Here is a 14,790-nt window from a genome sequence, read left to right as displayed (position 1 = left end):
GGGATCACAGGATGCTAGGGCTCCAGCGGCCCTTTCCATACATCCTTTCAACCAATCGTGTGACATTTGAATATAGCTCACCAAGTCTCTATCAGATTGTTGCCTGCCCTAAGCTTGATGGGAACTATTTGAATCTTGGAAAATTCTTCCCTAAATTGAGCCAAATTTTATCACTTTGCAACTTTTACTACCTAGGGTAGGTGTATCACTTAGAAACATTCAGGATAGGTCGAATTCATCTTCCACATGACGGATTTTAAATCATAAGAAGCAGCTAGATGCTTTTCATGTTATTTTAGGCTAAACATACAGTTCTTTCAACTGACTCTTAGATGCAAAGCTTGAAATTTCATTGTTATCTTGTTATAAGCCTCTGTGTAGACTTAAGTTTACTTTTATTCCTATGAGAATTTCGTACCAGAATCAAATACAATCTCTCAGGGGAATCTAAAGCATACAGAGGAGAGACTGTAGTCATGACCATCTTTCACAGGCTTTTATGAATAAGCCAAGTTAACATTAAATGTTTAATATGATTGTACCTAAATATTTGTATTGGTTATGGGGGAATTGTTAATTATAGATGCAACCGGCAAACTTGAGGTTTTAGAGATTTAGAGATATTTTAACATCTTTTAATGATAGAAAAGGTTTTTTAGAATTTAGCCATCTCAGCACAGGATCTGTTGCACAGAAAAGAACAATTATACATATGCATTCAAGTTAGTCTATTTCATTTTGTAAAATGATTGGTTCTCATTATGTATCCATCATTATAGTATTTATTGGTGGATGATAGCTAGGTGATTGAAGTCACAGGTCTTGAGAAATGTACAAAGCAAGCAACCAACCAAACAAACCTAAATGCATGGTGTTCTGTTAATGAACATTTTCATGACCAATAACTTTGCCATTTAGGACATATAGAGCTTCTGCCTAAAGTGGTTCCCAAACTGTGTACAGATCTCTATAGTAAAATCCGAGTACCTGGTAATCATACAATTTAGTCTCTATCTGGATGAAAATATCACCTGGCAAGAAGTAGCGGTCAGGGAACCAATCTGCACACAATGATAACGATGGATGCTTTTTAAGACAGACTGACTACCCTACTCAGGGCAGTAGGAGGTCAGTGGCTTTAAAGGGGTCTCAAGACTGGAGCAGACTGAGTTTTCTTGTCTCCAGAAGCCTGCCCTGTTTTGACATCTGTTCCTGGAATCTTCAGGCAGATTTGACTCTTCAGAGTTGGCTCTTCCGAATGACTTTCCATGTGGGTATTGATGGGCCAGGCTCCGGTTGCCCTCTACCTGATGGGATAGGTCTGCTCCCTTTTTGCAGTCCCTCTGAGAATTGCTTCTCCCCCAGAGAAAGACTCTGAGGTAATGTTATCTGGGAAAACTTCACAGAGGCTTTTGAATCCAGGTTTTCACCATATCACTAATTTAATTTGTTTTTATCCCATCCCCTATTCACTTCCCAAAGCTATCTGAGACCTCTAATGTCTGCAAAAATCTTATTTTACACAAGGAAAAAAAAACATAAAAATTCTGCAAACTCAAATACCCTTGATTCACTTTTCATTGCATCTTACTCTGAAAGCAGAGCTGTAAAATAGGCATTTAAATCCTTCTTAGAAAATGTTAGGATTTTCTGATGTGGAGGGCACTGTGCTGCCCAGTCCTCAGGAAGCCCAGAGGATCCAAACTGGTTCAAATGAGGTTCAAAATTTACAAATAAATAAGTAATTAAAGCTCGACCCACTATCTGCTTTCCCCCCTTCTCTCCTTTCCCTCACTCTTTTTTCCTTTACTTCACCACCTTTCACCGACAGATCATGATTTGAGAAAATAAATAATTACAGCCTTGATCTGACCTAGTGAAGAAATGACAGCTGATCTTGAAATCCTAGTGAATTTCTGAAGGCTGTGTCCTAGTCTGTGGAGGAGACCTCTTTTCTTCTGAAAAGAGCCAAGAGTAGGCAGGTGCAGTCTGATCCATGGGGGAGCCTGGGGCATTAAAGCAAATGAAAATATTGAACACATATGCAAACAGGCAAATCTATCCTCCTCACATTGACCCAACAGTGACAACATTCCTATCACAGCTTCATCTTGAATTAGGCCCGTGTGGCTGTAATAGGGCCTGTGCATCTGTTTAACATCAACAGAAAACAAACAGAAGGGCTGCCGTCTCTTTCAGTATCAAATAGATAAAGGCAGTTCATCCAGAAATGGCAGTCTCAGAGGTGCTTTCTTGTGGGGAGAAATCCTGAAGGAGTCTCTTTCTCAGGAGTAGCTGGAGGGAGACTTTGTAGTAGGAACCCTGCCCCACCCCCTCCCGCTCACGCATGCCCGTTTATTTTGGACATGCTTACAGTAGATCCTCCTGGAGACAAGCGCCGCTCGTGTTTCATGGTGGAGCAAACACAGCTTCCGTTTGTTTGGTGATATTCCTCCTGACCGCTGACCCTTGGATTTGCACCACCCTTTAAAAGAAAGGGGCTCTGTAGGGTGATTCATTTGTGTTTACCAGTGTGTGGCAAGGCTTGTTTCTGACCAGAAACCCACTCTGTTTGGATAGTAGGGTTTCCACTGAGTAAACCTGACCACAGGCAGTGGAGTGTGTAGGTATGAATCTCCAGGACCACGGAAGGGCCATGACAAGAGGCCTCCTGCGTCGGCGAGCCTTCCCTGGACAGTCCTGGGAAAGGGCTGTTATTTACACAGCTTCCCAGACTTGTTGCCAGAATGCCTGGAATGTCAGAAAGAATATCTTTATCTGTAACATGCTGGGTTATAGACTAAGAAGTGGTTAGGAAGGCTAAGGCTGGTCTCCCCCATTCTCCAGGGTCATTGCTTAGCTTTCTGAGCGGGCAGGGTTAAGATTCCCAGATGCTGCTCCCGAGGTGAACACAGTGGCTTTAATCTCCTGGGAGGCTCAGGTGAGTCGCTTGTCTTCCAGGATAAACCTGCCTACCTGCGGACAAGGAAAGGCCATCTGCTGGGTGATGTGAGCATGCCTGATGCATAGCAGCTCCTCCCACCCCTTTGTGCTCCGGCTCACCTGAAGTTCAAGTCTGATTAAAAAATAAGGAACCAGGGGAAATAACATTTGTAATGGATAATAGCTGTTAATACATTAAGAGGCTGTCTCACACCTATGCTTACCGTACCGGTATGGAGAGGAAGTGAAATGACAACACTAAATAAAAACAGCAGGTAGGTAGCAGGGCAGGGGAAAAACTGAAGAAGCTATTGTTTTGCCATGAATTTCAGAATCAGGAAACTGCTCATATACATATTGAATAGGATCTAATTCTACTCTCTAGGCTGGTATAGAGAAAGTCCAAGGACTGAAAAGCATGTGGGGATCTACCTTTAAGTTTCTTATTCTGTCCAAGTAAGCCCTCATTATGTGGATGGTATGTTAATACCATACCCTCAAGTCAGGTATAGCTAGCCGAGAGTGAGAGGAAAATAGCCTGAACGAAGCCACATCCGTATGGAGACCCTTTCATTGCTATCTCTGTGTGTATGTGTGTCTAAGAACGCAGTGGGAAATACCATGCATTTTTCATGGTGCTTCGGAGATTGCTATAGCCAAAGCTCTACCTGAAGCTAAATAAGCAAACATCCTAATTTCCTTTTTTGTTTTTTTCCAGCTCAAACACAGTAGTTATGTCAGAGGGCACTGAGAGGGAGGGCAGGTATATTTGCGTTCTGCCTGTGGATCTGTTGCCAAGCACACCATCTTGCTGTTGACACAAGAGCTAGTTTTGCCTGGCAACACAGACATCAAATCCCCCTCATGGAAAAGCAGCCCCAAATTTGGAAGAGGCCTTTTATAATTTCGAACCATTTCATTATGGCATTAAGGTGCATTAATTGCTTCATAGCCATGTGGATATAGGGTGGGTTATATTCATTGACTTAAGTTGACAACTTCCTTTTCGCTAAAGCTAGTTAGGAAAAAGCACTTCAAATGGGTTCCTAATGATCTCATAAACACTGTATTTCTTCTGATTGCTAAGTAGCTTCCTTTCCTTTCTTCTCCTTTTAATTCTCAGCTTCCAGTTCCTCTTCATTATGGTTATGAACAGCTGAACTTAGGCTCTGAAGTGCTATTTTCCCGGTGTTCTCAGAAACATGAAGACTTTTCAGCGATTATGGAGAGAAGGATGGATTGTCACTGAGCTGGAGGGAGCCAGAAATGACGTGGGCTCCAACTAAAATTGAAGCATTTCTTTTTCGAACCAATCGCAGGCTACTTTCTTAGTAAACATGTCGATGGTGCTATGTCCCAAAAGAAGTGGTCAAACAAAATGACTGAAAACTTCAAGTTCTTCATTGAACAACTATTTATTGTAAACTAGAAAGAAACTCAAACATTAGATCCACATTAATAAAGGCATGTATTTGAAAGCCAATAAATCTGGTGTTTTAAATCACTGAATATTGGGGCGCCTGGGTGGCTCAGTCATTAAGCATCTGCCTTCGGCTCAGGTCATGATCCCAGAGTCCTGGGATCAAGCCCCGCATCGGGCTCCCTGCTTGGCGGGAGGTTTCTCCCTCTCCTGCTCCCCCTGCTTGTGTGTCCTCTCTCGCTGTGTCTCTCTCTGTCAAATAAATAAATAAAATCTTTAAATTGCTGAATGCTAAATCAAATTGACGACATTGATAATCTGATCAAGTGGGTAAAAAGCTACTGTAAAAGACTCTCTCTTTTTTTTTTTAAGATTATTTTATTTATTTGAGAGAGAGCACGAGTGGGAGGGGCAGAGGGAGAGGGAGAGAATCTCAAGCAGACTCCGTGCTGAGCACAGAGCCCCATGCGGGGCTCAATCGATCTGCCGACCACGAGATGACGACCTGAACCGAAACCAAGTCGGTTGCTTAACCCACTGTGCCACCAGGCGCCCCTAAAGACTCTCTTGATGACGCAGGGTGGGCATACTGTTTGATCGAAATGGCAGATGAGTCTGGGGACACATGATAACACCACCTCCTCGTACTCTCGTTATCTAAACAACCACCAAATGCTAGGAGAATTAAAGACCACAAACAACCAAGTACTGGAGATAACCTCATGATTCAGGAAGAGAGAGATGACCTTGTTTAGAGGTCTGCTCACCGAATTAAATTAGCAGGACAGTAAGAGAACACATGGCCACTTTAAGACCCTTATTTTTTTCGTTTTTCTTTGCAAATACTATTAAGAATGCAATTAGTGTAAAGAGGATGGCATCCATTTTATTAGAAGTGTCTCCCATGTATCTTTGTAAGAGGTTATTTTTCTAAAACTACACACTTTCTGCCAACTTTCTATGATATTTACACAGAATCTACTGAGGATTAAGTGTTTTCCAAGAACTTAGCATTTCCTGTTGAAGTTTTAGACAATCCCTTCTAACAGCTGTGGACAGAAACCCAGCTACTGCTGCTATGAATGACCTCCAGTGTTTAGAACCTAAAGAGCAAACAAACACTCTACCGAGAAACACAGTTCTGGACAGAGACTGAGCTTTGACATGTTTTACCTTCTCATAACAATTTACTGGAAATTAATCTGGGAGTCACCCAACCATTAGCTGTTCTAGAAAATATAAGTATAATCCAACCAGTATTTCCCCCCTACACATAGACACACAAATACTACTGGATGCTAATAAAAGAGAGGAGGGATAAGTTTAAACTTAAAATTATATACTTCATTTTTTTTTCTCCTGAATGTTTGTTTTACCTTTCAGGTCACTGGTTTCCATAAATTCCCTGTATCTTAGCAGTATAGAAGATATTTTTAAACATAGCTCTTATGCTGGAGTGTACATTAAATATTTGTTCAGCTGATTAAAACAGTTCTACATTTATTTAATGTTTGAACAGTAAACAGTTTACTGAAAACTGAAATGTCTTTTTATACATACACGTATGCTCATACAGACACACTTCTCAGAAGAGGGGCTTCTGTTATGAGGTTTCTCAACTTATACTACTGAGTATAAACAGCCCTGGGATAAGACCCGTTTTCAGACTCAGTTATCTCCAGGGAGGGCTGGGGCTTCTGGTGGGGGCTGGTCCAGGTCCTGGGTGGACAGTCATATTGTGTGGGCAGCAGCGACAGTCATGGAGTAGTGAGTGGCTTAAAACCAGAAAGAAGAGTGTTGTGCTGACAGAAACATTTATCTTAGGGAAAAAAAAAATACACGGTCTCAGTTATTAAAGACAGTGCAGACATACCTCAGTAGTGGTGTTCTCTGCCCTTTACCCTGGTTTGTTAAAACAGAAGATGTTTTGACCTCAGATAAACTGGGAAAGGTTGAGATTACTTTGAAGAATGACAAACAAATGGAAGATAAACCTTGTAAGCAGTGCCTTTGTTTTGTCTTCTATGGAGCCTGAGTGAACCAGAAAGGAAATAGTCACACTGTTTATGTTAGCTTCTTCAATCACCTGTCCCTGGGAGATTGTATATGTTACCCTATTAATTCTCACCATATCTCTGGTTAAGAAGGTATGTGTATATACTCAGTACATTGTTATCAAGCATGGTGCTATGCAGTGCACTCTTACATTAAGTCTGGTTGCTTTTACCATATGTAAACGCCAACTTTAAGGGTTGGAATGTAATGTTTTAAAATTACTTAATATTATCAACTATACTGAGCAAAATTTAATCTTCTCTGGTTATTCGGAGTATTTTAATATCATGTAACACTTCAGATTCTGTATTCTGAGCAATATTATTATACCATCAGTTTGAAAATTTACAATTAAATGAGGCTTTCCTTTTAGAAATAGACAAACATGTATATCAAGATAATCATCAATTTGTTACGTGACAGCACATTCTTAAAAATGTCATTGAGCTAGAAGCCCATTAATGGAGAAATGCTTAAAGTATGAGGTAATAATAAAGTGGAATATTATGCAGTGCTTACAAGGGATGAGGTGGATAGGCGTGTACTGACAGAAACGCATGTTTGAGACACATTTTTGTTGAAAAAAAGCAAGTTGTAAAAGATTGTGTCTAGTGCATGCCACTTTTGCTAAAAAGAGGACAAATATCCATATGTTTACATGACTCCCAGAGGCATGGGAATTTCTGGAAAGATAAACAAGAAACTGTTACATATACAGAGCGAACATGTGGCAGGATGGGACTTTAACTCTTTGCTTTAGCCAGCCGAAGTGTCGGACTTGTAATTTACAACTCATAAAATACATGAAATAGAACTCATCAAATCATTTTTTAAAGTAATAAATGTTTTTATAAATTTAAAAAAACCGAGTTCAAAAATAACACCAATCAATAAGAATTTACTTTGCATTCTGAAGTAACCACTGCTCTTTAAAAACAAGTTAATTTTCAGGATGCCTGGCTGGCTCTGTTGCTTAAGCGTCTGGCTCTTGGTTTGGCTCAGGTCATGATCTCATGGGTGGGGAGACTGAGCCACATGCAGGGTTGGTTCCATGCTCAGCAGGGAGTCTGCCTGAAGATTCTCGCCCTCTGCCCCTCTGCCCCCTTGCACACATTCTCTCTCTCTCTCTAAAATAAATAAATCTTTATACATAAATAAATACATACATACAAAACAAGTTCATTTTCAAGAAGGCCATTTGTACCTGAGTCCAAAGTGACCTTATACAGGTGACCAACATGTACACATAGACTGTCAAGGCAGATCGCCTGTAGGAACTCTAAATACAGATTTCTGTTTCTTTCAAATTCTCTTACAATTTTTATGCGATGATGTTTACAGTTTGGCTTTCTTCTCACTATAAATGAATAAAGTAACTGTTTATTGAGCAGCCTGGACTCAGTGGGGATAACTTGAAACACTTTAATTTTTCCAACCACTGCTTAATGATGTTCTATCCCAATGCCCCTGAACATCTGTTAACGACATTTGGGAAATATTGGTGACTTTCCAAGCCCTTTCATCTAAGTCCAGTGTACAAGTCTCCTCTTATATTTCATTTTCATCTTATTTCCACCCCAACCTTAGTGCTACCTCTGGCACTGACACCCTAATTTGAATTTGAACCTGCCCTTCTCTTATCGAGGCCAGATTCCTATGACGATGAAGTATAGGAAGGACCTGAGGGGAGAAATGGCAACCATCTCTTGACTTAACCATCCACGGCTATGGTCCTTTCTCTGTGAGTTGTTGTTGCTTCTCTGGGCAACACTGCGTGGTTGTGGGAGGCCTCAGTGCGTAATCACCCAAATATAGAGGGTGCACGTGTGAGTTTTCGTAGGGCCCTTTGAGCTTTCCCTGAGCAGTTCCCTGCTGCAGTGAGGATCCATCTCCACCTCCATCGCCATGTCTTCCTCCATCTTCCACCCACCAACAAGCTCCTGTTGTTGATTGTACACCCTGCAGCTGCTTGCTTCTGGTATTCCATTGCCTGGTTGGCAGACTTCTTGCCTAGCAAGATGGCCCCAGTCCAGATACCTTGTTCCAGAGCTCACTAAACCCATGGGAAATCCAAACCTCCTTGCTAAGCCCAATAGTGGAAAGTCAGGCTGCTCCCCTGTGTCTACTTCTCTTCATCCTGCAACCACTCAATTCACTCCTCTCTAGTTTATAGAAATGAAGGGCAGAGCAGCAAATCCACTACCTGAGCCAGGTCCAAAAGGAGAATGACATGTGGGGGTCCAAAAGGAGAAAGATGTGTGAGGTCTCATTCCTGCAGGCACCCCCATTTGTTATAAGTGTTTCTCTTGAAGGGCCTCTCATTTGGCTTTAAGGAAGCACAACAACAAAAAAAGTAACACAAAAACATTATATGGCAACAAAGCTGTTACTACCACTCAGATTCTCAGAATTTTCTCTCTGTTCCCTCCCCCAGCCTTCTGCTTCTATTGCATATAGGACAATAAAAGCTGAGATGAAGGATGGGTAGCACCCAGTATTTTTAAGCTGACTTTTAACGAGCCCTGGTAAGTGAGTGGCCCAGTTGTTGGTGGCTCTCTTTAAAATGTGGGGTTGTTAGTGCTCTTGTCTTTAGCTTTGGACTTCAGATGTCAGCTCCAGGATAACTGAAAAGTGGTATGAAATATGCCTTTGCATTCATCTATAGCAAGATACTTCCTTAGGATCAAGACAGTGGTCAAGACTTAAATGTCTGAACATGAATGGGGTACTTGGTTAAGCATCTGACTCTTGATTTCAGCTCAGGTCATGATCTCAGGGTTGTGAGATTGAGCCCCAGGTTGGGCTTTGCACTGGGCATGGAGCCTGCTTAAGATTCTCTCTCTCCTCTCCCTCTGCCCCTCCCGCTCCTCTCTCTCCCTCTCTTAAAAAAAAGTCTGAACATGACTGGCATAGCCATCTCATGGTGATAGGAAGAGCTATGCCTTTGATGTATAGCATTGCTCACAACCATGAAAATGTGTAAATTGAAACCTCAGAGACAGAGGAACTTCCACAGCTCTTTGGTCAATGGAGCACTTCTGTTATGCTGGCTGCTGGGCATGTGGCAAGAGTTGGAGATGAGTGGGAGGAGTAAAGTAAAGCTATTTTCATCCTTGGGGTGTTTGATATCAAGGCACCCATTCTCCACACAGTGTGCTGTTCTACAGAGCAGAGCAATAATAAATGCTGAGGAAATGCAGAGTCCAGGGGCAATATGAATCCACAGATGTAGATGAAGAGGACTTTAACTGAGGCCGGTGTATGGAAAGGCTACCAAAGAAAAAAACCATTAGATTAGTGGTTTTCAAATGTGTCTGGCAGAACCTAAACCTTCACAGAGGTGACTCGGGCATCACTTCAAAATGGCAAGGAGGGCAAGGGGGACCTCGGGAGGCACAGATGAGGAGCCATTCCTGTGTGAACACAACAGCTCTGCTTTGGCCAGTTTTAGATAATCAATTTCCATCTAAAATTCCATTTTCTGAGAGGATTTGCAGGTTTAGAAATGTGAAAACGACTGGGTTATGAAATAGATAGGCACGAGGTACATGGCAAAGGGCATATGTACAGATGGATTAGTTGGACGCTAAGCGGAGCTACCATGTTTGGGAATAATGGGATGATGGAAAGAGGGTGGGTGTTGGGAATAAATTGAGAAAAAGTTGAATGCATAACTTGGAAGGCTTTGGTTTGAAAACTTACACTATTGAAAGGTTTTGAACAAAAACTGTGAAACACAATGTTTAAGGAAGTTTATTCTAGCTATACGTGAGGTATGTGTGTCTGAATCTGCGTCTGTGTGTGTGTGTGTGTGTGTGTGTGTGTGTGTTTGCACACAGGTCCAGGTGGTGACTCAGTCTGTGATCTTCCCATTAAAGCAGATGTTGGTGGGAAAATTCAGGAAATAAAACCAGTAGTTCTAACTTCTACTCTGTTCACCTTTCTCTTGAGTTTAGTCCATTACCAGGTGAATCCCAAAAGCTGCCTTGCTCCTGGGTAATGTCCTTTAAAACAGGGTATCTCACCTTCCAGAACTTCTCAAGTATGTCTGAGGTAAGGGTTCATTCCCTCTTCTGGAGCAGCAGTGCTCCTTCCCCCGACCTCGCCCCTTAGAAGGAGGACTACCTCATAAAAACAGGAAATCTTTTCAGACTCTAACCAAAATGAGCTGCTTAAAGTACTCTCAGTGCTGCCAAATGTTCAGCAAAGCCTTGACAGTGTTTAGGAGAAACCTCACTGAATCCCTCAAGTAATGAGTTGAAAACCACAGGATGCTGCAAGCTTCACCATAGGGAGCCTTCTGACACTTTTTAGCAGATGGCAATGTATACACTCTTTTATGTACAATGCTTCCCTAAATTAAAGATGATTTTTCAAAAACAATTCTCTTAGAGATAGAGTGAAGAAAAAAATTCACACATACTCAGCTGTAGACGGCCTCATATTTACATAAGCCATGAGGACATTAAAAGTCAGGGTACTACGGTGTGTTTTTTACAAGTCCTATGAATGTTAAATACTAAGAAAAATTCAGTTTTCACATTCCACTGAGATGAGAATTCTCTGAAGCCCAGAGATCTCAAAAGGTAGAATTTTAACACCACCTTACATTATAAAAACTGTGAAATGGCCATCACCTAATTTTATCTGTAAATAAAATAGCTCAAGTATGTACTTATTATCATCTTTTTTAAATTACATACACTTTTTGTTCAAGCTCAGAATTTGAAATAATGAGAAAATTGTGTCTAGGAATTTAGCTATAGCAATTAATCCAAAGGTTCAAATAGAGCCTAGTGTGTGGGTATCCAAGAGCTGACTGACAACTAATTCTTACAATGGCCAATTCCATCAACAACCAACACAAAATAATGACAATTTAAAAATTGTTCCACTGAGTCAGCTAGATTGATTTGCAGTTTGGTTTTCACAGATCCAGTACAGTCTTTTTTTAAAATTGAGACTCCGTCTTATTTTTATTTTTTGAGAGCTTATAGATCAACGAAGAAATACCTGTCATTGTCTTCTAGAAGGTGCTTAGTCCCCTCACTTGACCATTGCAGTTCTTGGGTCTCCTCAGAGGCATTTTGAAACATGATGCCTATTTCCCTTAAGCCTTACCAGGATATTCTGAAGAGATCAGGGCTTTTAAGAGCCAAATACAAGTTGTTAGCTCAAAATCTCCACCATTCATTTAACAAATGTATTTAGTGCAAAGCATTGTCCTAGGATCTCTGGAAAAGACACAGGTGCGGGAGACCTGATTCCCAGTCTAGGCCAATTAAGAATCTAGTATTGGGGGTGGGTGGTGGTGGTGGCTCAGATGGATATACAGCTACGTACAGAATTTAGGAAGAAAGTGGCAGTTGCTTTGATATAATACCAACAGTCAGTCAGCATTTATTGCATATTCTCTTTGGCTGGAAATTTAACATGGTTAAATGCTTTATATGTATTATCTCACGTTATCATCTTAACACCATCAAGATATTCATATTATTTTCTGTTTTACAGAGGAGAAAATCAAGGCTTATAGAGACTAAAGAATTTTCCAGGGGTTACACAGCTGTAATAGTGAGAAAGAGAACTTAAGCTCGGATGTTTAGGTCTTAAGAGCCTCTGCTCACAATCACCATACTTTTATTCTTTTCCAATGTCTCTTTATAGTTGTAGATGCTATGAATATTCAGGAGAAGCATCAGATACTTTAGACTTAGGAGAGGATGGAGGATTAAAAAGTAGCATTGGGTCTGTGTTCTGCAAGACTGGTACAAAGGGAGAAGAGGGAAGAGAAATCTAGGAAGAAGAGAGAGTAGGAACAAAGGTATGGGGTCAGGAATTTTAGGGTCTTGCATGGGAAATCTGGACATGGTTATCTCTGAAGGAATGCCTCCCATCTCATTTAATTCCTCTGATTGTAGCATCCTGAACTGTTTGCCAATCATCTATCTAGCAAAACCTCTCAGTTGCTCGGTCATACTGGCAACCGTGTGTGTGTGTGTGTGTGTGTGTGTGTGTACACTTTGGATGGTTAACACATTTGTCTGGAGAAGAACTAAAGCAGGAAGGGTTCACTTTTGCTGGTATGTGGTCCAGAATATTTTGCTATCAACGCATATGCAGTGTGGCAATGATTTCCCAGGGAATGAACTTGAGCCCACTGAAGAAAGAAACAAAAACCCAAAAAACAAAGTTTGAATGTTAGCTTCCCTTTGGATTAATCTACACCTCAAATGTATGTTTTATGTTGGTCTGTTGTGGCATTATGTCTTTTGCATGAGCATGGCTCGGTACCTTGTATTCCTTGGCATTTGTTGCCATTGGAATTAGGGGATGCCATTTCATTGAATGGGAATGCAAAAATATTATTTTTTAATCTTTGTGTAAGTGGCTAAAAAGAATGACAGTTGGCGGCCTTTCTAATACATCTTCAAATTGCTGAGTGAACTTGCCTTGAAAAAAACAAAACAAAACCCAGCTCGAGTTTAAAGGGGAGTTCACTGGTTATAGCTTATCACCTCTGACCCTCTGGCTCTTCCCTGCTGCGTATACCTTGGGAGTTTTATCCAACTGCCATACAGGTCAGGATCAGATGGCACGATTCTGTTTTTCAAAAAAAGTAAGGAGCCAAATTATGACAATTAAACAGGCCCAAAGAACACAGCTGATCTTTCACCTTGAAAATATTCCAGACATAGGTAGACTCTAGCAAGGAATTACAATTTTAAAATAAACTTAGAATTTTTTAAAAAAGAGGGCCGTTGGGACTTCCTTAGCTTAGTTTTACTACAAATGCCCCTACTCAGCCAGCATCTCTGAGAAATCATGAGTTTGGGAGCTTTCTCCTGGTGCCAGAGGACTCTGCAGACATGCTTGCATTTTGCCTTTCGTTCTTGGTACATGTAAATGTGGAATCGTTTTGTACTTGAGATGGGCACACTATGCCATCTGTTTAATTTACCCTAACAGAGGAAAGGTTATTCTTCCCCTCATATGTTAAAAAAAAAAGGCAAAACAAAAGATGTGAGTATAAAGCAAAGTGAATGAATAGAACCTTCCATTGTCCTCATACGCAAGGTGAAGCTACTGTGAATGCTGCTGGGTAGGTCTCTCGGTTAAAGGTGAAGATGAAGGAGCACCTGATATCTGGGGATTGGAAAGATCCCTGGGCTGGCATCCTGGAGCAACTGGAATTGTGAGGTTAGTCTGAGAGTCAAGGTTATCAAAAGGAAAATCAGTTGGTTGGGTAGATTCACGGGTAAGTGCTGGTGAATCCTAAACAGAATAATTTTCCGTGTCTTGGGGAATGTTGAGAGAGAAATCAATGGAGGCCAAGAGCATCACATGCAACTACAGAGTGGTTCAGGCACCATGGAGAAGATCTTGCTTCCCATCCAGCACAACTAGACCCTTGGCATTACATGATGAGAGCTTCTGGATGTCATAGGATAATTGATTTTCTCATTCCTCCTTAACTATTCACAACACAGAGGATGAATTACAAGAAAGAAATATGGCTTGTATGTGAGGTTTTTTTGAGGGGGTAAATGGCCAGATGGTTGAATACGGGCCAATTAGCAGGAGGAAGAAGTGCCTGAATGTGTTCTACTGCATGTGCTAAAAAGTTCAAGAAAATGTGTTTGACCCAGAGGGTTAGGAAATACTTTGAAAACACCCCACTAAAATACAACTCCTCTGAGAGTTGAGTCATAGGGGTGAGACATTGGATCAAAGCTTCAGAATCTCCCAGTGAGGGGAATCTGTGAAGATGCAACCTCCATCTTTCAGCCTTTTGCTTGGGAAAAGTTCTGTAGCAGCTGAGGAAGACCTGGGTTTAGGCCGTATCTGGGGATCTCTGGCTGAGCTTGCCTTGTGGAGAAAGGGGACAGAAATAGGTGCCCCTTATGTCCAGAAGGAAGACTAGTAGCACTGAGCACTCTATGAGGCCCACTATGGCATGAAAGGTGAGAATACAGGAATAGAGATTCACAGAGCATTGAAACTTCTGGAAGTTTGAGCAAAGGCAATGGGTTCTCTCTCTCTCTCTCTCTCTCTTTTTTTCCTGGTTCTCTCCTCCCTCCCAAACTTAAATCTGAATTCCAAGGATTTTAATCTTTTCACTGCATATGTTAGATAATTTAAGGGATTGTCGTTGATCATTTGATTCAACCCCTTTACATTTCCATCAGAAACAGTTGCATTTCCCACAAAAGTACAGAATGCTTTATATAAGTTTCAGTTGTTCATTCATTTCACAGATGGAAAGTTAAAAAAAAATCTCCTACCCTTTTTAGTCATTAAATCTTGTTCAGTGACTGATTATCAGGGAACAAAATTTTCACATTCATATATGAGTTACAAGAGTCTTCACT

The sequence above is a fragment of the Eumetopias jubatus genome, unplaced genomic scaffold, assembly GCF_037043125.1.
Source record: "Eumetopias jubatus isolate StellerSeaLion01/CBP00866 unplaced genomic scaffold, mEumJub1_p1.0 scaffold_15, whole genome shotgun sequence".
Taxonomy (NCBI): Eukaryota; Metazoa; Chordata; class Mammalia; order Carnivora; family Otariidae; genus Eumetopias; species Eumetopias jubatus.
Note: the sequence above shows the minus strand (reverse complement) of the source record.